Consider the following 23477-nt stretch of genomic DNA (forward strand, 5'->3'; position numbering starts at 1 on the left):
TCATCAGTAGGTCGTTTGTTGCAGGGAATAAGTTAACACTTTGCGACGTAGCCAAGATTGAGAAAGTTACTTCTGGAAGGTCAAATCTGGGCTGTATCTAGGCTGTTTTTAGGCGAACTCTCCAGGGATCTCTACCGAAAAATTTTGATCCAGATCTAAAAAATGAGACTTTTCTGAAAATTTTCTTATATGAGATCTTAATTATTTCATGTATCTAAATAAAAATATTATTATTTCATATATTTTTTAATTAAGATATTATCTCAATTAAAATATTATATAAAACAATTGAAGAATTTTCTCATGTAGAAAATTTTTCGGAAATTTCATTTTAGATTTTAATAGAAATTTTTTCAGGTAGACTCATATTAAAGTTAGCTATCAAAGTCTCAAGTGTGGATCTTGAATAGCTTAAAAGATAATATAAAATTCAATAGTTTAAAGATATTTTCACTCCTATTCATTCCTATATACTTCCCATCAATGACTTTGATCTTGACACATATCATGAAGGTCATAGTCTCTTAAGTACTCTCCAACGAATTTTAGCCATCGCTCATCGTTTGTTACAAAATTATTAACAAGATAGTATTCATTACATCGTTTTTGTATTATGGTCAATTGTAAGCTTGGAAACCGAAAAAATAAGTTTCGCGCGGTGCTGGCTGTTTTCATTGAGAAGGAGCTTGAGTAGGAATAAGTTAGGTTAGGTTAGGTTTTAATTTAATTTAGATGTTGATTTAATTTAGTAATTATGATTATTATTTTCACTAATAATTCATTAAATTTATTGAGTATTCTCCATGATAGTTTATTGAGTTTATTGGTTTATATATTTTCAGTAATAGTTTATGAATAGTTTATGCATAAATTCTCAATGAGAGTTTATCGAGTTTATTAATTCCGTTTCTCCTTCGTCCCGGTTTTCTATGAGAACACATAGTTCCATATAAGTTTTTAAATTTTCACGTGTAGCAAGGTTTCTTCCACATTTCGGATATTAGTTGTTTTTACTAATCTTTTCATAAGTCATTTTAGTTACGTTATTTTAGTTGTTATTTTAGTTATTTTAGTTTTTATTTTAGTATTAGGTGTACAAATGAATAATCCAAATTATTTTAAGCAGTTATGAAATCAATTTTAAATTGAATAGATTTTCCCGCTCTTTTGTGATTATGCAATGTTGACATATAGCTATTAAAAAGAACATATAGTTTGGCGAAAGGCCCAACATAACCTTCAAAAGTATTCAGTTCAGTACAGTCGAAAATGGCAACAGATAAGATGTATATCCGACACTGCATTCTTACGAATTCCAACAATTCCAACAAGGAAAAAATGCTGCAAGAGCATGCGAATCGATTTGTTCCCTTCTCGGCGAAGGTGTTGTATCGTACGATGTGCGCGCATTTTGGTTTAAGCGGTTTAAAAGCGGTAATTTCAGTCTAATCGACAAATAACGCCCTGGAGGCCCTCCGAAGTGCGATAATGATGATTTGGAACAACTGCTCGCTGAGAATTCGGCACAAACACAAAAAGAGCTTGTAGAACAGTTGGGAGTAACGCAGCAAACGATTTCCAAACGCCTACATGAGATGGGAAAAATCCAGAAAGAAGGAAAATGGATTCCGCATGAACTCACTGAAACCAACAAAAATCAACGAGTGGCAGCGTGTCTTTCTCTTTTCAATAAGCAGCGTCGAAAGTCTTTCTTGTGGAAAATCGTTAAGGGTGATGAGAAATGGATACTCTATGACAATCCGAAACGCAGAAAGTCATGGGTAAATCCCGGCGAATCATCAAAATCGGTCGCAAAACCCAATCGCTTCGGAAAGAAGGTTCTTCTCTGCATTTGGTGGGATATCAAGGGCGTGCTTTATTATGAGTTGTTGGAACCGGGTGAAACAGTCACTGCGGACTGCTACCAACGTCAATTAATCTGCTTGAGTCAAGAATTGGAACGAAAACGCCCGTATACTGGCAAAGGAGAACGTCCAGTGAAATTGTTGCATGACAACGCCTGGCCACACATTGCTTCCAATACAAAAGACACCATAATGAGTCTTGGCTGGGACGTCTTGCAGCATCCGGCGTATTCACCAGATATTGCTCCATCCGATTATCACTTGTTCCGGTCGATGCAACACGCCTTGTCCGATATGCACTTCCAATCAGTGGATGAGATCCGAAAATGGCTTGACAATCGTATCCAAAGACGTAACATTTTTCCGAGATGGAATTCATCAGCTGCCTGAAAGATGGCTTAAAGTTATAGAAAGCAACGGCGAATACTTTAATTGAAGAATTTAATTTACTTTCTTTTAAAATAAACCTTGAATGTAGCTGAAAAAATTGGATTATTCATTTGTACACCTAATATACGATAACCTGAAATCAATAAGGCGAAAGATTTAAAGTACACATATACTGTTCTCACGAAAACGCATAATCTATACAAAATGTAAAAGAATTACTTTATTGATTACATTTTCTTTGTTAATAACTTTTTAATAAACAATAATCGTTCTAGCTAAAATTTACTGAAGATCACTCGAAACATTGACTGTAACAATATTTAGTATTTATGCATAAAAGGGGCACCCCGATTTAATTTATTTTTAAATATTGTTGTTGGGGGAGTCTTTCTGAGTCGTTTCATATACATATATAAGGGACGGACGCAAATAGCTTCGGAGATACAGGTTGAGAAAGGATAGAAATTCGTGTAATTTCATTATTCTTCAATCCGAAAACTGTACGATGAGACGATCTCTAAGTGAATACTGAATGTTCTTCGTCGAAAATATATCAAGAAATTCAAGCATAAATAAACCAATAGGATTATTTTGAAAACATAAACAAACAGGCCCCCCACCTGCTCCCCCCTTTGACGGATGAAACTCGCTTCATATGAAAAGTCGTATTGTTCTGTGTCATATGAGTTTGCGATTTTCCACGTGACGCAAGTTCGACCAGATGAGGAGGGGTGCGGGTGAAGAGGGCCGAAGGCTCCCCCGCTCCCCCATTCGGTATGTGTGTGCGTGTGTATGTGTGTGTGTGTGTATGTTTCGATGATTCATTACTTTAAATGAATTTTCATATTTACTACTTTCATCGTTTCTCAGCTTATATCTCCGAAGTTATTTGCGTCCCACCCTTATATATGTATATGAAACGACTCAAAAAGAACCCCAACAACATATTTAAAAATAAATTAAATCGGGGAGGGGACCTCTTTTATGCATAAATACCCAATATTTGTTATTTTGCCGAAAATCTATTTCGAAATATAACTGATATAATCTTCAGACTATTTTTATTAATAATTTTTTAATGAGCAATTTTTAACGAGTGACGGCCAAAACTTAATAGAAAATACTCAAGATTATGACCTTCATACTATATATAAAGATCAAATTCGTTCATGTCAAGTGAGAAAGGGTAAAAATAGTTTTAAACTATTCAATTTTATAATACTATCTTTTAAACTATTCAAAACTCGTACTGGGACCTTGAGAGTTAACTTTAATATAATCCCTTGAATTCACCTAATATGTCTATTTTAATCGAAGAAGTGATCCATTCGGAAGAACACTCAAAATCTATAATAACGTGCTCCTGTTATTATTAATATTGAGTAATCGGGCAATAAAACACAAAATATTCAATTATTCAAAATATTCAATTATTATTCATTAAATTTATTTTGTTGCCTTCAAAATAGTTCCCATTCTGTATAATATACATATGCCAACGCTTAATTCAATCTTCAAAATATTTTTCATAAGCCGATTTTGATATAGCTTTGAGTTCCTTTAGCAAATTCTCTTTTATTACCTTAGACATCTCAAAACGCTTACCACGAAGCGGTAATTTGAGTTTTGGGAAGAGAAAAAAGTTACAGGGTGTCATATCTGGCGAGTACGATGCTTGCGGAATGATGTTAATCGGATGTTTGGCAGAATAGTCACGTAAGAAAAGCGATGTGTGCGATGGTGCATTATCGTGATGCAAAATCCATGAGTTGTCTTGTACACAAATCCTTTTTCTATGGTTTTGTTCTCTCAAACGTTTCATAACGTAAAATTTATTAACTGTTTCACCTTCCGGAAGGAATTCTAAATCGCGGCACGACACCACTACAATCAAAGAAAACGGTCAACATTGCCTTAATTTGTCACTGACTTTGACGTGGTTTTTTGGATTTTGCTTCATTTTCATACGCCTATATTTTTGAAATATAGTTATCTTTATATGTTTTTTTGTAGCATTTTCAACTCATCCGCACAAGAAATTTCGTTGAAACCACAAAATTTAAAGCAAACTCTTTGCTCCATAATGTTTGACATCGTAAAAATCGTAAATAGTACTAAAGTCGATTGACAGCTGCCACGAACAAACTAATTGACAGATCGCACTCTAATTCTAATATGTTCTAATTCTAATAAGCTAAATACAGTGATACCAACTTAAGCACCAAAAGATTTGGAAATATAAACGCGCGTCATTTAAATGAATAATTCCGGTTATTTTTTGAGCAGAAGATATTGTTCCGAAAAAATTGTATCGTAATTTAAAGTGAACAATTTCTTATCAAGTCATAACAGATTATGTTCCCTCGTGCATGATAATGCCGGTGAATTTACAGCGTCTTGAATTATAATTTACAACAGACGCGATTTAAATGTATCCCACGTGTCACGTCAGTGTTTTGTGTATCTCTTATAGCAAATGTCGATATTTTATTTCTGACACTTGAAGCATACGCGTATGCACGCCGTGCGATATTTCATTTCGCGCTATTCAACACTTTCCCACACGCATCGTCTTCTCTTACATGCATCGTGCACATATATCGTATGCATACATTACTTAGATGTGGGGTTTGACGTGACATCAAAATCCTGGATTTACCGGGTTAGGGAGCATTGAAATAGCAGATGGCATCTGATGACACCCGGGAAAAAACATCTCAATGCAATATCACGCTATTGATTTAGATGAGTGTGTGACGGAGAATAAGAGAATAAAGGGCAGAGAGAGAGAGAGAGAGAGAGAGAGAAAGAAAAAAATGCTCACCCTTGTACGTCAAAAATTCACGACAATTGTTTCTGTAGAATAAAAGTAACGAAAGACAAAGAAGAGAACACAATTGTACTCACGAATTATGAATATCGCTATTCGCGATAAAAGGAGAAAATATTAAACGAGAATGCATGAAATGGCATCGAGCAATGGAAGGTTACAAGAAAATTCTTGAGAATCATATCACCATTTTCTCTGTCAATCTTCAAAAGTTTCATTCGTTGAGTCAATCGGAAAGTTTATTTTTCCGCCTTCAATGTAAGCCAGTTATCTGTTAAGCCAGTCATGGTCTTCTATGATAGATACTCAAAATTGAACAAAAAGTCCAGTAGCCAGCATTCTTATGCTTTTATCGAATATTAAGATGTATAGAGGAATTAAATAAATAAACAAACAATAATTCACAATTTTTAAATAATGCATAAATCTCCATGCACTTTGAAAGATCTGGATAAAAGCCGCGCGAAAGTATCGAAAATTGACAAAGTGCCGGCTGCCGGATGTTTCACCCTATAAAAATACTGCCGTAACGTTAGCACAAAGCAAACGTTGGCAAACGAAGTAAGAGAGAATTTTTCTTTCATGGGGAAAAATAGGCGGTTGATGAAAAACTTGTTTCCATTGAATACGCAATCAAATCAAATTTGACTGCAAATTCGAACGAAACCCTTTGATTGACCCGGTACTTTTAATGAATTACACGTTGAATAGAATATTGTAATGAATTGTGCTATTGTATGCATTGACTTTGTCGGAGATCTCTTTCAGTTTGACCTCGATCATTGTTCATCGGACACGTATCACTAGCCACAATGTCACTCGATTCTTCTAATCCCTTTCCGTTTGCTTAGCGCGCGTTTTCTGCGGGACATCTGCTCAAACGACAATGCGTCTAACTGAGCGCTCGTTTTAATGACAGTTCGTTGAACCTCCATGCTGTTCAAACAGACTTGACATGAGATATTCGTTGGGAGGTATTTGTCTCAGAAAAAAAGAAGCGACTCTCCGCTACATGCGGTCGAGAACACGCTACGGCTAGAATGTCACCGATATTTAACCCTTATAGTGCCGAACAACGATATATCGTTGCGCATGCGATGGCACCTTACTATTCGCATCGCGAAAAAACTGTCTCAAAATAAATTTATAAAACATTATAAATGGTTGAATTCCTCCTCAGAAGTCCTATGTGAGTTGTTCCACGAATTGAAAAAATTGTTTACAGGTTTAACTTTCTGTTATATTCCGCGATGCTCCTGATGCTTGCTGCGCACCATGAGAGATTATCATTTAGTTTTGCGTTTTGATATTAGTAATTTTGTTACAAATGATTGAAAATGCAGTATTTATGCTTTATATTACATGTTCTACATTAAACTATAACCAAACAACGATTCTTCTTATTTGCAAATACTGTTTATAAAAAATAACTGATTTTTCTATTTTTCCAATGATTTTGAATAAACATTATTAATATGATTTTCAACAAATATTGAAATATATTTAGCATTAATTTATTCTCCCTTTATTTCGTAATATGTTCCTTTTGAATTTGATAAATATTATTCTTACTTTTATGTTTATATTTTTTTCTCAAACCTTACTAAGTCAACCTTACTACATCAACTTGGTTCGGTATTCTTTGCTTAGGTACAATTCTTTTGATCGGCACTAAAAGGGTTAAACAAAATCATATTTCGTCCGCGTAAACATCACGCGCAACATAATTAAGCAATCACTTTCAGCCGCGAACTCTTTCCGTCAAAGACTTTTATTCCTTAATTATAACTCCTTAACTATATATCTTAACTATAGAAAACTCACGTAAAATTACAAAAAAATTTACATAAATAATATAAGGCTATAATGTCACAAATCAAAAGACAAAAGTATACAGGGTGTTCCATTTTAAATAGTCAAAAATGTCAAAAAAATATGAAAGATACTGAGAAACGTTTCAAATAAAAGCTGTATGTTTATAAAGGAGACATAAAACAGCTATATTCTTTTGTTTATAGATGGCGCCACTTTCGAGATATTCACTGATCATCATTTTTCTTAAATGGGGATCCTAATTTTTTATTATATCAAATTTTTCTATCAATTAATTTGAATAACTTGTATAACTGAAACATTTTTTTATTTGCCTAATATTTGTTGAGATATTTAAGGAAAACTTGGTAATTTTTTCAACTTTACTTAACTTTATTTTACTTTACTATTTTATTTTATTATTTAACTTTACTTAACTTAACTTTATTTAACTTACGATGTCTCGTTAACTATTTGTCGAAAGAAAAAATGATAGTAGGCTCTTTTACTCAATTTGGTCCCAAGAATATATTGTTACAACAGCGCCCTAACTTTTGTTAACTTGATGGTTTTGAAATTTCCAAAACTCGACAGATTAACAAAAGTCAGGGCGCTATCGTAACAATATATTCTTAACCAAATAGAATAAAAAAGTCTAGTACCATTTTTTCTTTCAACAAATAGTTTCAACAATAGCGAAATATAGTAAATTAAACATTGAAAAAGTTACCAAATTTTCCTTAAATATTTCAAAGAATATTAGACAAATAAAAAAATGTTTCAGACAAGAAATTAATTGGGAGAAAAAGATGATATAATAAAAAATTGAGATTTCCATTTGAGAAAAGTAATGATAAGTGAATATGTCGAAAGTGGCGCCATCTATAAACAAAATAATATAATTGTTTTATATCCCCTTTGAAACCATATCACTTTTGTCTAAAACGTTTCTTAGTATCTTTCATATTTTTCGAGTATTTTGCGTAACTCGTGTAAAATGGAACAATGTATAATGGTGATGAAAATCAAAATTACAGGTATTTATGGATAAAAACGCTTTTAATGGTGTACAAGTAAATACAATTCAAATTATGGAACGCGTCAGTTGTTGTACGTAGTCGCGTTTTTAGCTGTATTTTAAATAAAATGGCAGATTCAAAAGAAACACAATGTTAAATATATATAACTGTAACACAGAATTGTTGGCGAAACACGTAAATAGTTATAATACAATTATTGCTCTCCAAATAGATGGCTACACCACAGATTCCTTGAGGATAATATTTCGGTGACCTAACCTCACTACAAAACTATGACACCCGCATTGTCAGTTCTTATCGTCATTGCGCATTTTTATCTTCAAAATTTGCAAGAATTTTACGAACCAAATTAGTTGCACTCGCGTCAAACTAAATATTTCATTTATTGCGTAAGAAACAATCCATGGAAAATCTTGACGAACAACAATAACTGTGTGCCCTGGATTTTATTTCTTCCTACGGTATCCTCGCAGTATCCTTTTAACTTTTTATTGCCTCTAAGTCCATAGCGTGGGAAAGGTTGCGGACACAAAGAAACCCGAAATTTTCACGACTGAAGAACGAGCGACTAATTGCGCCATAAAGTGCCCAAGTTACTGCGTTAGGCGACAACTCTTCCAATCTTCGCGCATCCTTAATGGGGGGATTGGAGAATCGAGCCCACCATGAGACGGCCCCGCTGCGCACGGCAAGAGAGACTCGCGTGTTCCACGACGCACGAACGTCCCCGGATGTTTTAGGGGCCCCGCACGAAATGTATCTTCCGCTTGCATGTGGTGGCCATAAGGCCGCGGAGCTGTTTACGCGCGCGTTCTACGACGCACACTCGTAAAAATCATATCTAACGGCATCCGGCTGTTCGGCCAACTCAATACGTCCCGGGGGATAATATAGAGATTAAACGAGTCCGCCAACAAGCCTTACAATCGAGCTACCACCGACATTGCCGCTGCCGCGGGAAAGCGAGCGACAATAATGACGGCTTGACGGCAGAAGTATTTTGTCAAGGACCTTAAAAATTGATGGGTGCAACATCTATCGGTTGAGGAAATGTGTACTCGGCCATAAGAGAATAAAAGCGTGAGCGGAATTCTTTTTAATCTTTTCTGTTTTGCGTTAGGGGTTTTTAGGTTAGATGTGCACACCTAGCAAACAAGAGTTTAAAAGGGTTTCTAAAATTTGTCATGATAATAGTAGAAATTAGAGATGGTACTGTTTGATAGATTCGAAGCTTCATATAATTCGACGTTACGTTGAAGTTCGATATTTCGAATAATTCGATTTCGAAAAGTCGAACTTTCTATTCGAAAATTCGAAATTCGAAGAAAAAACCAAAGCCCTTAATAGAATTAATTTTGGAGAGTACAATGAGATTCTGCATAACTCAAAAATATTCGAATATCTGAATATTCATATCTCGAAATTTCATTATTCGGAAATGTAATGTCTCGAAATTTCAGAAATTAGCCCTAATGATACAACAATAACAAAAACATAGAAATCACATTGTTCTAAGAAAATATTGAGAATGATATCATCTTCCGTTTGCTACTCTGTCTTTAATCTCTCGAAAGATGAACAATAGCAAAAAAATTGGATATTGAATAGCGATTCATACATCGATTGCACGTCACGTTTAATTAATGACTCATATCGAAAGCGTTAATCGAAAGCGAATCGCGATCGAACTCTCCTCTGTTATATTGAGCACCGCTGCATACGGGAGGAAGAGTCGCGCTTATAAAAGACGAGAAGTGGCGCATATGGTAATACGGTCGGCAGATGAACCGACGGCAGGATGTCACATTATGTGACCCCTAACCCCTCTCGCTATCGTCGTCGCCTACCATCGGCGAATGTGCCTAATGAAAATGGCCGCTGCACATTCTACGTTTGTAAATTGGAACGATTGCGAGGCATTTCATTGCGCCTGAGGGGGAACGCGTACATACTTCAAGCATAACGCCGCGATGTAGAAGGAAACCAATGAGACGTAACCAACGAGAGTGCAAGTAACCATTATTCATAATCCCGTAACTCAATTTAGTTTCCCGGCTCCTCTTACACGATAAATCGTTGCGGAAATTTATGGTCGTTCGCGGCGCCGAAACATGCGAACGAAACAAGCGGCCAGGACGCGTTATTAAAATCGAAAACACACACCGTGAATTTAATTTAACTAATATTGTTGGATCTTTTAGGCCGGATCTACAATAGGTGTAATAAGCTTGTAGCTTTTTGGTCTAAGTTTTACCAATCGCTTCCTATTTCATTTCTTTTATGTTATGATCTTTATAATATTTATTATCTTTTGCATACAAACAGGGATTTGATAATAACAATTGTGCAAGCAAATCCTTGTTTGTATGCAAAAGATAATAAATATTATAAAGATCACAACATAAAGGAAATGAAATGGGAAGCGATTGATAAAGCTTAGACCAAAAAGCTAAAAGCTTATTACACCTATTGTAGATCCGGCCTTAGGGGATATCAAGGTGAATGACGAAATCTAAAAATCCCGATAACGTAGGCAGTAAATAAAAATTGACACGATTATACTACACTCTTTATATATGTCTTACATAATATAAGAAATTTATATAATCTATATAATAAAAAAGATTTATATAATATAATATAATTATATGATATAAAAAAATAGATAAATTTATGTACAAAGTTGTTAAACAAAATTTACAAATTGTATAAAATTTACGACCATGTATAAAAAGTTTTCTACACAGTTTTCGTGTATTTTTAATTCTAATTTTCTAATTCTAATTTTAAAGATTCGTAAAGATAATGTAATATTTTTCTCAACGGAAACACACGTTCCGTATGTGCAAGCCGCAGTATTTTTGTATCAGGCAAATATTTACGCTAAATAGTAGCCTGAGATGTCAATTTAAAAATTCTTCACATATAGAACATTTTATTATTAATTAATATTGTACAACCAATATATGACGTAAACTTTTCAGAAAAGAGCCTGTATTCTGTGAGTAAAGTTTTCAACTATGGCTTACTCCTTTAAATTCCTTTGCGGACAATAACGGAAGCTGTTATGAAACATTCTTGTTCAATGTAATTGAAACAAAGTCGACTAATCTAATCGCGCAATTTAGACGACTACGTTAATGACACAATAAATCGATTTCCTCGTGACGGTCGGTCACAGACCCTGACGGCGATAATTATCATTCGAAACTCATAAGCGCCCACGCTAACTCGACATTTTTCATGAGAAAAAGCTAATATTAGACGCTAACAAAGCATTCCCGAAATAACGCACACGCGCTGAAAGAGCGTAATTGACGCGCATTTTGCAACGCGCGCTACTTAGATTCCCCGCATCCGAGGGAGTTAATTAGTTCCCAGCGCCGGTCACTCTTACAACCGTGACGGAATTCTTCGCTGAGGCAGAAGCGCGAGAGGAGATTCCCCGTAAGGATTGTTCGCGATCCTGTCGTTCCTGCGCGCCGGAGGTTAATAAACCACGAGCGTTTGCGCGCTAACAGTGTGACTTCGTCCCGGCACAAAAGCGCCGTGAATCATCGCGTGTTTTATATGCGCTTTGTAAGACCTCTCAAAACGTCGCACGCGCGGACAAGTATGTAAAATCGTGCGAACGTGCCATCGCGGCATCTAACACGGCTCAGTCAGCGACACGTCACAAAGTACTTTGCAGGAAGTGATTCGCGTGTCACCGTTGAGGCGCGCGATAACAGTGATGGATCGACGCTCGTGTAGAAATACTCCCGAGAGAAAAGAAAAGAGAAGAAAAAATCGCGGCAAATATTAATATTAATGGCGATCTCGCCAATTTCAATGACCTTGGCATATGTTGTCAAGGACATGGTTCTAACTAACTTGCGAAGTCTTAGCTATCGCACATTGTTTGCTAAAAAGTTACTAACAAAAGAAGTTTCATAAATGGAGCTTATTTTTCTGACATGGTGTATATTAAAACTGTTAAAAAGCACATATGAGCGTGGGAGGGACGAGACTCCCCCTGCACCCTGTCCCCGAAAAAAATCTAGCCTAACCTAATCCAACGTAAACATCTTTGCATATGGCTGAACGTTATTGAAAATTCCCCTTAAAACCCTTACTATTTCTTAGTAACTTTTCAATAAACAACGAGCAACGACTAAAACTTTTTGCAAGTTAGTCATTTGTGTTTTTGACAACCAGGATTGGGAAATAGCTTGTTACTTGTAACAAAATTATAGTTACAGGTATTATTTTTTTTGGTAACTATAAATTAACTTCGTTCCGTTTTTTCATCTGTAAATGTAATTTAATTTAGTTATATTTGTTTGATGACTAGTAACTAATCTAATAGTTACTTTATATATATTCAAACTTAAATTTCTGACAGATCAGCATGATAATGCGGCGTGCGATGCTTGATATCCAATAAACATACGGTTATTCTGGCTGCATTTGGAAAATGCGCTATTGCGTCATCTATCTTTATCGTTTATTAGATGTAAAATAAGGATAAAATGACGCAATAGCACTCATAGTCTCCTCTCCGAGCGCAACTTGTATTTCTTTTAAAAAAATTGTACGTCTAATGGACATTTCCGTTGCGCGTCACTTTATTTGTTAACATAACCTGCGTGAAGTGCACTACGTGGTTTCAGTTATATAGAAAATTCAAGCAATGGATAAAACATTTCAACTTTCGAGGAAGGATTGTAAAATACCATGGCCAGCATATGCAGAAATATTCGAGTTGCAGCAAAAATTTGGAAACGAAAATAATTGGATATTTCTCTGTAAAATTTGCGCTCACAAAAAAATTATTCATGCAAGTAAAACTTCAACTGCAAATTTAAGAAAATATATGTGAGTATAAATGTTTATTTATAAAATATCAATATAATTTTTAGTAAAAAATCTAATTTATAATGTTAAAATTATCTTTAGTATTTTTAATATTTATTATCCCCATCAAATTCATTCATTTTGTTATTATTGCAGTAGTCTTAAAGAATAAATTAGTAGTCTTAAAGATAAATATGATAAAGATAAATATGAATTATTTATTTAAATTAATGAATCTAATTTGTAAAAGTTATATACAATATAAGAAACATAATAACCAACAAACTACTTTTATATAAAATTGAAGGAATTTACACCATTACGAAATTTAAAATAATAACACAATTATTGTAAAAAAGTAACTGAAAAGTAACGAGTCATTACTTTCTAAATAATTATAACTGTAACATGTTATTTTTAAAGGTCAGTAATTTGTAACTGTAACCAGTTACTTTTTCAGTGGAAATAACTGTAATTGTAACTAGATATTTTTACAAAGTAACTTTCCTAACACTGTTGACAATATATGTCAAAGTTATTGAAATCGATGAAGTCTCTACTAATGTAAATATTTAGCCAAACGCGATGAACTGATTTTACAGAGATGATCCGTTGAGTGATCGGCGCGCAAATGTTTTCGCAGATGTTTCCGCACACATTAATGTGATGTAACGAGCATTCCGAATAGCTGTCTAATCGCGAGGAGTCTCCATCCCGGCATTCATTATTGAGAGGAACGTCTCCCTTCATAATTGTCCTGAATTGCTTAATAGACGCTTAATGTCGATTAACCGATGACCGATATAGTGAGGGTAAAGTATCCCACTACTATTATCTCGACAAATTATCATCCCGTTACATCCTCCGTGTGGCAATCTAGCGACCTGTGTATATACGTGTAGGTACATGCTCCGCAGGTTGTAAATAAGGGTCAATTTCATTAACAAGATTATTCCGTTGCTTTAAGAATAATTATGTGTCAATAATGGCGAACCCTAATACGTCATGCTTACCACAATAATACCTCATAGCTACATCGGACGATTCTAAGAATTAATTATAATATCCTTTATCGTGCGTACGTGCGTGCGTGTGTGGATGAGAGTGTCGTTGACGAGACAGCTTCTACGAAAAGTACAATGAACCTTCAGAGAGGCGGCTAGTTACGTCAGGCGTCGACATTGGCATTAAAATGCGTCGGCACTAAAAGGCAGTCCACGGAGGTCCTAGACCGCCCGTCGCGTTGCGTCGCGTCGCATCATGTCTCATCGCGGCGCGGCGCGTCGTGGCGTCCGTTCAATTTTTCTCCGGCTATTTCTGTCGGTTGTTTTTACGATGCACCCCTTGCATCGGGTTTTAGGAACACGCGCTCGCGCGCACGGGGTCGCACGATATATATTTAGGAGCGACGATGAAAAGGGCCGGGATGAAGGAGAACGCCCCCGTCTCCGTGCATTCGACTCCGGTTCCGAAAGATTATGAGAAAATAAAAGGCAGAACGGGGCTGTATTTCCCAGACTCTTGAGACAAAAGAAGTCATCGCCGTCGTCGTCGGCGAGTCTCTCCCGCATTTTCACGCCGCGCTGCACTCGAATGGACTGAAATGCATCGACGAAGCTTATCCACCGACGAGGTACTGTTCAAGACCGTTGACCCTAGGCATATTTTCGTGAGTACGAGCAGGGAGGATGACAATTGGTGATAATCGAAGAAGAATGACACTATCAACTGTTTTTATCCATCCGATATGAATATCTGGATATTTAAAGGATAATAGTTCAGGTTATACTCCATATGTTTTTTCATACACAAACCAAAATTGGTGAGCACCGTATATTTCTCTTGAGTGTGTTTACATCATGCCCATTAACCCTTTGTATGGCACATTTTTCCCATCTGACGAATTTCTACGAATATTTCTATATTTTTTGGGTCGCTTATAAATCTGCTTATAAGTCAGATTTCAAAAATTCAAAAATGGCAGATCTAATATGGTTGCCATAAGGGCACATTGGCGTAAATCTGAATAAATATAAATCAGATACACGATACAAAATTTTTCGCAGATCGTTAATCACGAATTTCATTTCAGATTTTACTCCAGTAATTTATTTATAAAAGAAAATTTAACATGCGAAAAATTCTGAAAAAAATATATATTATATTTTGACATGTAAAGAATATTCGATAAAATTTTAACCCCTAATCTTAAATACTTTTTAAGAAATTAAATTTTTTAAAATCATTTTTTCAATTTTATTTGTTTATAAGTAATTAAAAATGAACAATCGGACATAAAAACCATCAGAAATATGTAAGGTAAGTATTGATATAATAGAAAAATGTGAGATCATATTTATTTTTATTAAACTGTAAACAGTATGACGTAAAAATTAAAAAGAAAAAGGTGTTAAATATACTATACACTGCTCAAAAGAATTATGGCATAGATAACAGCCCCACAACAAAAAAGTGCTCGGTTCCTAAAACCGGACAACTATATTCTTGTATATTTTGATCCGCCAAATCCGAATCTGAAGTCAGAATTGGACAATTGCTAGCTTTATCGTCCCTAACCGTTTTTTTTTTATCACGCAGGGGAAATCCATCACGGATACCCTCGATCCTTGGGAAGTCGGGGGTTATGTGAGACTCCTACTCACTAAAACCCCTGCGGGGTGTCTACCTTTCGGACCGTAGTGGGGGGAGTCAGGGGAACTACTCCCGTATCCCCTCCCCGACACCTCGGCCCCAGGGCCTAACCTCAAAAAACTGATTATAACTTCACTTAACAAAATTAAACTATATATGGTTGAATTCAGCTTAAAAAATGATACAATTCTTGTCATTACGAAAATTTTCAATTTGCAAAAATAAAGATGGTGGGAGGGGGATATAAAAAAATTTAGTATTTTTAAGAAATCTAACTACATAGTTGTAAGGAGCGTCAAAAACCATATAACTTTTATCTGAAACATTTTTTTGTATCTTTTATAGTTTTTGAAATATACTCTCTGAAAACCAAAAAAAATATGTGTCTTATTTTTTTATACGTGCCCAATTTCATATTTAGGGGTTAAAATCACCCTTACAAGGTATACCTGATTTTCAGACCAGCATTTTCATCATTTCGCCTAATTGATTGCAGTAAACATCCGCTGTAATCGATTGACCAGGTTTCATGAAGCTGTAGTGGATAATATTAGCACTGGACCACTAAACAGACACCATCAGTTTTCTTTTGTGAATATTCGATTTCGGATTGTGTTTCGGCACTTCATCCATATCCAACCATTGTGCCGAACACTTGCGATTATCGAAAAGAATTAATTTTTCATCACACGTAATAATACGTAATATGTAAAAATGATTCGTCTTTATGTCATGATAGTAAAGAAAGGTAACCTTCGAGACTATTTCTTTTCTGACGCTCGTTTAATTCATGCGGAACCCATCTATCCAGCTTCTTTACCTTGCCGATTTGTTTCAAGTGATTCAATATCGTTGGAATAGTAATGTTAAACCTTGCTGCTAATTCACGCGTAATTTGGAACGTATCCGCTTCCACTACAGCTTTCAGTTCATCATTATCCACCTTGGTCTCAGGTCACCAACGTGGCTCATTTTCAAGATTAAAATCACCAGAACAAAACTTCTCAAACCATCGACGTATTGTACGTTCATTAGCCACATCTTCACCAAACACTTTGTTAATATTTCGAGTTGCCTGTGCTGCATTGATTCCACGACGGAGTTTATATTCGAAAATAACATGAATTTTTAACTTATCCATGGTTACATAAAAATTGCTGTAACAACGACAATTCGAAAGATAATCACAAATGAAAACATGCATTTGAAAGAGTGATGATGTACTTTCACAACAAAAAAAACCAAAAACTGTAAAAGGGAATGTCAAAGATATCGACTGTCGAACTTAGTACTTAAGGAAATCGGACATTTTATATATTTAATGACCTAATACAAACTAGATAAAGAAATAGACTCTCAATGGAATCATTAACAGAAGGTGGTAGGAAACGCTCTTGACCTCGCACGCGTAATGCGTTTCCTTCATGTGAAATACGCAGAAATAAACGCGCTCCGGCGACGCGCTCCTTTTCATGACTGGCCTTCCGAAAAGAATAATCAGGCTGCAAGGACGTGCACCTGCGGCTATTTCGCATATCTTCCAGCACACGTATCTCATGTGATGTATATATAGTAGCATAAATATTCACTTTTTACGTCCCTCGAACACGTGAAAATGGATTATAATTTCAATTAATACGTACTCAAATATTCAATAATTCAAACATGTCACAATAACCAACGACATTGAGGAGATCATCGTTTTTACGATTGTTTATACTTCTTCTATCGAATATCATTGGCCGTCATATCTTAAAAAATTAGTTATTTCAATTTCATTGGCGGATTTTTTTTTTTAATGCTGTAATGATTTCGAACTCTTTGTCATAGGAACTATTTGGAAGAAATTGTAGACAATGCTTCTTCGAATAATATTATGGTCTTTGAAATACCTTTTATTAAGCAAATCATTTTTTAACATTCTTTTCTGTTAGAACTGTTTTTGTCTTCTAAAATATGCAAACAAAACGAAAGATGAGACAAACGATATTCAAAAGTTATTTTCTTTCGTTTAAGTCGAACATTTTTTAAGTTCAAATGTATTATCTAATTTACTACATAATTAAATATTACAAAGTAGAAGCAAAATGCTTTGGAAGTAATTTCACGCTTTAGCTGAAGAATGGTGTTCAATGTTGAAAGTTTTTGATATATAAGTCGCTAATAATCGCAGAAGTTTATTAGATCGTCATGAAGATTAGAAAAGAGAGGTGAACATTTTAAATGGACTTTATCTTTCCTATTTCGCGCGACATAACATAATGACGGCACCAGTCATTCCATTTACGATAATTCAATGACGCGAAATCAGGTTTCATCAGCTTTCCACTCGATTTCAATTAACTGTTCAGAAATTTCAAGGCCGTCGACCTTGATTCCGCTTCCTTCTAATTGCTTTCATCTTCGCATTTCGATCCGCTCGCTTATATTTTCTCCCGTGATCTCAATCGATCTCTTCAGGGGTATGAATTTTTCATACTCCACTTGTCGTCAAGATACGATCGCGGGATATTAAAGATTCCGGATTTAAATTAGATTAAGATCTATCGATACACCATTAATTCACACCATCCTTCACGGCGTACAAAACCTGTCTTCGTTTCGGAAGGATTAATCGCGTGTCCGATCAATTGCGCGCGTGAAATAAAATTGCCCGTCGGATTTGCATTCACCATGACAGGATCGAAGTCACGTCGTCATAATACCGACTCGTGCGGTTAATTGGAAGGAAATCGCCGATCACGTTCGCACTTAACGGCGCTTATGGTGACCGATAGGCCCAGCCGATAAACTCCGTTAACGAACAACTCGTCGCCAAGAGGTGATTCGCTCCCTACCGCGCGCGTCAGAAAAGTCGACGGACAATCGTCTCTCGTCGGGAAAGCCGGCTCGTAACTCTCCCGTTAATTGGCTCATTAATGCAGCCCAGCTTCTTCGGATCCTCGGGATCGACCTCGATCGCGCGCGATCTCGATTTAACGTGTCCGACTGTCGATCCACTTAACAAGCAAAGGCCTATTCAGACTCAACACTGCGCTGTTCCTTTACGAGAACATTTTACAAGGGAGGTTGCTAGAGACGTCGCTTTCTTCGTGTATCCGTGTAATTAACAACACGCGATATGTAATTATAATGTAAAATATCAATCTCAAATGATGCGAAAAGTAACCCTGACAATTGGGCGTGCGGAAATTTCAAATGAAAAATTGTAGAGCTTTTTGTTTAAAATCAAACAATATAATAGTAAAGGACAGTAAAAACCATGAAAGAAGGAGGGCGTACTAGGTGGCGACGGGACGCCGTGCGTTCGGGACCTGCATCTTATTTTCGTTCCGAAGAGAGAAAAATATCGAGAGCGCGGTAGTCGCTAGACCGGGAATCGAAACCCGGGTCTTTCACTTGCCGGGCGGCTGCTCTAAACCACTGAGCTACCTGACGCTCCACGCTCACGACATTCTCCCCTCCCTAGATAACGTTAAGAGCGTTAAGAGAGAGTAAATGGGCAGATCTCGTTTGTACTTATTTAAAATATGTACACGCTGGCATAAACTAATTTATTATTTTTTGTTGAAACGTTTTAACGTTTATCGATACGTTATTATATTCAACTGAAATTACATATTATGAAAAACTGAATGTTAAGATTAGTAGAATAAGTTTCATGACATGTATAAACAATAGAAACGAGGAAGTTCAAACACGTTAACTGAAGCGCGCAAGTTCTTTAATATCGATAATCAATATCGGTAGATATTCTCCTGAAGTTGAAAGACTACATTCAGGATCTCCAAGAAGAGACTACAATGTTAATGCATCGGCTGTAAAAAATAATGAAGGTATATTTTGCGCAAATAACAGAATAATCTAAACCAAACACAGTCACATGGAAAAGATGCCAAAAAAGATACTGAGAGAAGAAAAATGATTAATGCCATTAAAATTACATAATAATTTTCAACATCAACTTTACACCTTCTACTAATATAGAATATTCTAATTAGAAAATATATTCATTTAATCTTTAATATATTCGATTAATCTTTACTTTAATATTAATTTAATTAAATAAATATATTCATTCGTCTAATTTCTACTACTAGTCCAATATTCTCCTTATTTTAATAAAAAAAAGAATATTAGCGATATATACAGGGTGTCCGGGATCTTTTGGAAACGAAAAATCGTGAAAATTAATCAGATCAAACTGAGAAAAAAACTATTTTGCAAAAATCGCAATAGTTATTAAGATTGAAAATGACTACATCTAGAGACTTTTTTAATTGATAACTTGAAAATTTTCAAAATGGTAATGGACTTTTTTGTTCGGAATGACATAACCTACAATTATACGACGGCTATTATGTCTAGCGATGAGTATATTGAGCATTGAACCCGGAATCTTGAACCTGTCGCTAGCCACAATAGCCATTATATAATTGTAGGTTAAGTCATTCAGAACAAAAAAGTTCTTTATCATCTTACAAATAAGTACGCAAATTTTCAAGTTATCAATTAAAAAAGCTTCTAGATGGTCATTTTCAATCATTAATAACTTAATAATTATTGCGACTTTTGCACAATGATACTTGACTTTTCTTCTCAATTTGATCTGATTAATCTTCACAATTTTTCGTTTCCGAAACGTACACTCTAAATGTAAGATTATTATTCTCAAAACTGCAATAACACTTATTAAAAAGAAAATAGTTCTCTCCCGACTGTAATTCACTATGCGATTTTTGTTACAAACGTTAAACTTTTATCTCAGTTGTAAAAACGAGTTAAGTACAAACTTTTGTTTAACTCTGAGCGACATATTTTGAATTATATATACTCCCTCGCCCCGCTTTCTGTTTGAAGGCTTTATCGTCCGAGAATTGCTCCGCTTGATCAGGCCTTAAGACCCCACAGGGGCAAAGGACAAGTCACAATAACAGAACTCGGGATAGCACCAGCCATAAATCCTAATTCTGCGAGAGGAGCGAACAAGAAAAAGCAGACGGTGACAATTGCGGTTAATTAATCGCGTGTGCGTGAACAGCGCACGTCGGCTGAAATTCCGCGACATAACGCGAAACCCGATAAAAAAGAGGCCGCAATCTATATCCTCCATTTATAAGCATGTCTACGGGATTACCATCGAAACGACGTCGATCGGCGCGAACTGGCGCGGCGTTTCGACTCGGCGTCCTTGCGAGAAAATCGCGCGCGGTCCTTTTTGGGTCGCGTCGCGGACGTCCGCCTTTCGAAAGTAGCATGCGAGGTGCGCTATTTTTAGAAGCGCAAAGTAGCAACTTGCAGCGAAATAACACAAAAATGACACGAAGAAAAAAGGAGGAAGGGAGGAAAATGAAGAGGAAAGGAAAGCCGGAAATGGAAGAAACCTTGGAAAATTCACGCAGAAAGATGATTAATTATATCCGTCGAGCACGTCCCCATAGTGCGATTGAAGTTCGGCTCCGGTATTGCACACGGTGGCAACGCGCCTCGGAGATAGCGCCGGTTAAGATTTCTATATAAGGTCCATCGCGTGTGTCGAGGCGCCCGGTATTTGTCATTTCCGACAGGAAAGGCCGCACGCCGCGCGCTACGTCGCTCCTGGCTCCTTTCGCCGGGATATCGCGCGCGATCGTGATTAATACGGATTGCCTGTCGACCTTTAACCGCATGACAAGTACCATTCTCGAATTCACTTTGAGAGACTTCGCGCCTTGAGACGGCTACGAAGTCGAAAAGGCTTTATTCCGCCGTGCGATCGTGGAACTCAGAGCGACACGCGCTGTCATGTTTATTTCCGGACGTGTGCGAGAGCGGAAGAGAGTCGCTCTTTCCGGCCGCGGGATTGAATTAATGTCGAATTCACACGTAATGTCAAGGGTCAGTATTAGGCGGTGATGTAAATCCCTCGGAACTTGCGGAACCGCCTGTCATCTTTCATGACGACTAATTTCGTCCTCGGCAGGACAAGATCTGCGGTCTCCGTCCATTAACCCTTTGTATGGCACTTGTTTTCTACCTGATGAATTTCTGTGAAATCTTGCATCTCTATAGTTTTTGAACCACTGATTACAAAGCTAAAGCCAGATTTCAAAAATTCAAAATGGCAAATCCAATATGACTAACATAAGGGTAAGTTGGTGTAAGTCTGAATAAAATCAGTAAAGATTTTAGATCGTTAATTACGAATTCCATGTCAGATTTACAAAAATCATTTAAATAATTTTTTTACAAAAGAAAATCTAACTTGCGAGGAATTCTGAAAAAAAAATGTTTTATATTTTGATATCAGGTGCAGTAAAAAGAAATCTATTATTTTTGCATGAAATTGAAGGCTTTAATTACCATAGTTAGAATGATCCGATTTAGGTCAAATATGCGCCGTTTTGTTCGATAACTTGTTGCCATTTTGAAGGTAATTTCATTATGCCTCTCTCATAGAAGCCCTCGTCCCTATTGGCAAAAAATTTAGACAGTCGATTTTCACAAGCCTCTCTGGAGGCGAATTTTTCACCAGCAAAATTGTTCGCCATGGACAGGAACAGATGGTAATCACTTGGTGCCAAGTCCGGACTATAAGGTGGATGCATAAGAACCTCCCAACCAAGCTCTCGGAGCTTCTGGCGAGTCACTATCGATGTGTGTGGCTTGGCGTTGTCCTGATGGAACACAATTCCTCTCCTATTGGCCAAAGCTGGCCGCTTCTGGGCGATTGCTTCCTTCAGACAGTCCAATTGTTGACAGTACAGTTCCGAGTTAAGAGTTTTGCCGTAGAGGAGCAGCTCATAGTAGATAATTCCCTGCCAATCTCACCAAACACACAGCAAAACCTTCCTGGCCGTCAATCCTGGCTTGGCCACCGTTTCCGCCGGCTCACCGCGATTCGACCACGACCGTTTTCGCTTGACGTTGTCGTAAGTGATTCACTTTTCATCACCAGTGACCAACCGCTTCAGAAATGGGTCGATTTTGTTGCGATTCAGCAGCGATTCGCAGATGAAAATTCGGTCCATGAGGTTTTTTTTCGTTAACTCGTGTGGCACCCATACATCGAACTTCTTTTTGTATCCAGCCTTATTCAAATGGTTCCAAACGGTTTTTTGTGCAATCTTTAGCTCTTGGGCAATCGAAACAGTGCTTACATGACGGTCGGACTCGACAATGTCCATGATTTTATCGATATTTTCGACAATTGGCCTTCCAGTGCGTGGTGCATCTTTGACATCGAAATTACCGGAACAGAATCGACGAAACCAAAATTGCGCGTGATTGGCTGTTACAGTATCAGGACCATAAATACTATTCACATTTTCAGCCGCCTGGCTTGCGTTTTCGCCTTTATCGAAGAAAAACTGTAAAATATAACGTATTTTCTCTTTGCTAGTGTCCATCTTTGACGCGCGCTCAAACAAAACTGAGTCAACTAATCACAAAACTGTCAGAAAAGTTTTTTTAGTACGAAATCTCATCTTTCTAACGCCATCTAGTGGAACCCGATCGGACTTATATAACGCGAGATACAGATAACTAAAGCCATCTATTGAAAAAATAATGGATTTCTTTTTACTACACCTGATATATAAAGAATATACAGTAAAATATTCAGCCTTTAATTTTAAATACTTCCTAAATTAAATTTTTTAAAATCATTTTACTCCAATTTCATTGGTTTATAAATAATTAAAAATGAACAAGGGATATAAAAATCATGGGAAACATGTAAGATAAGTATTAATATATCAGAGAAATGTGAGATCATACTTATTTTCATTAAACTATAAACAACACGTAAAAATCAAAGTGAAAACATACTTATCACTGTCACACAAAAAATTAATACAAGAACTACCCCGCATAACTGAGTGCCTGAAGAATCCCAGGGAAAAACTTTCATAAATCAAACATTTCTCGAGAATTTAACATGAAAATTATAAATATAAAAAGGATTTCTGGGATCGCTGATTACGAATTGCCTAAATTAGAGAATTGAATATGGCAGATCCACAATATGACCGATCCGAAATTATGCCTAAGAATATTCATTCAAGTGTTTCT

The 23477-nt window shown here is 36.3% G+C and overlaps 1 protein-coding gene across 2 annotated transcripts in view; it reads right to left on the reverse strand.

Annotated features, from left to right (window-relative positions):
* LOC105185970 (GAS2-like protein pickled eggs) overlaps window positions 1–23477 on the reverse strand; it is a 205275-nt gene that overhangs the window by 131067 nt on the left and 50731 nt on the right. The gene's annotated exons all lie outside the window — the stretch shown is intronic.

Source organism: Harpegnathos saltator, unplaced genomic scaffold, assembly GCF_003227715.2.
Source record: "Harpegnathos saltator strain DR-91 unplaced genomic scaffold, Hsal_v8.6 scaffold297, whole genome shotgun sequence".
Taxonomy (NCBI): domain Eukaryota; kingdom Metazoa; phylum Arthropoda; class Insecta; order Hymenoptera; family Formicidae; genus Harpegnathos; species Harpegnathos saltator.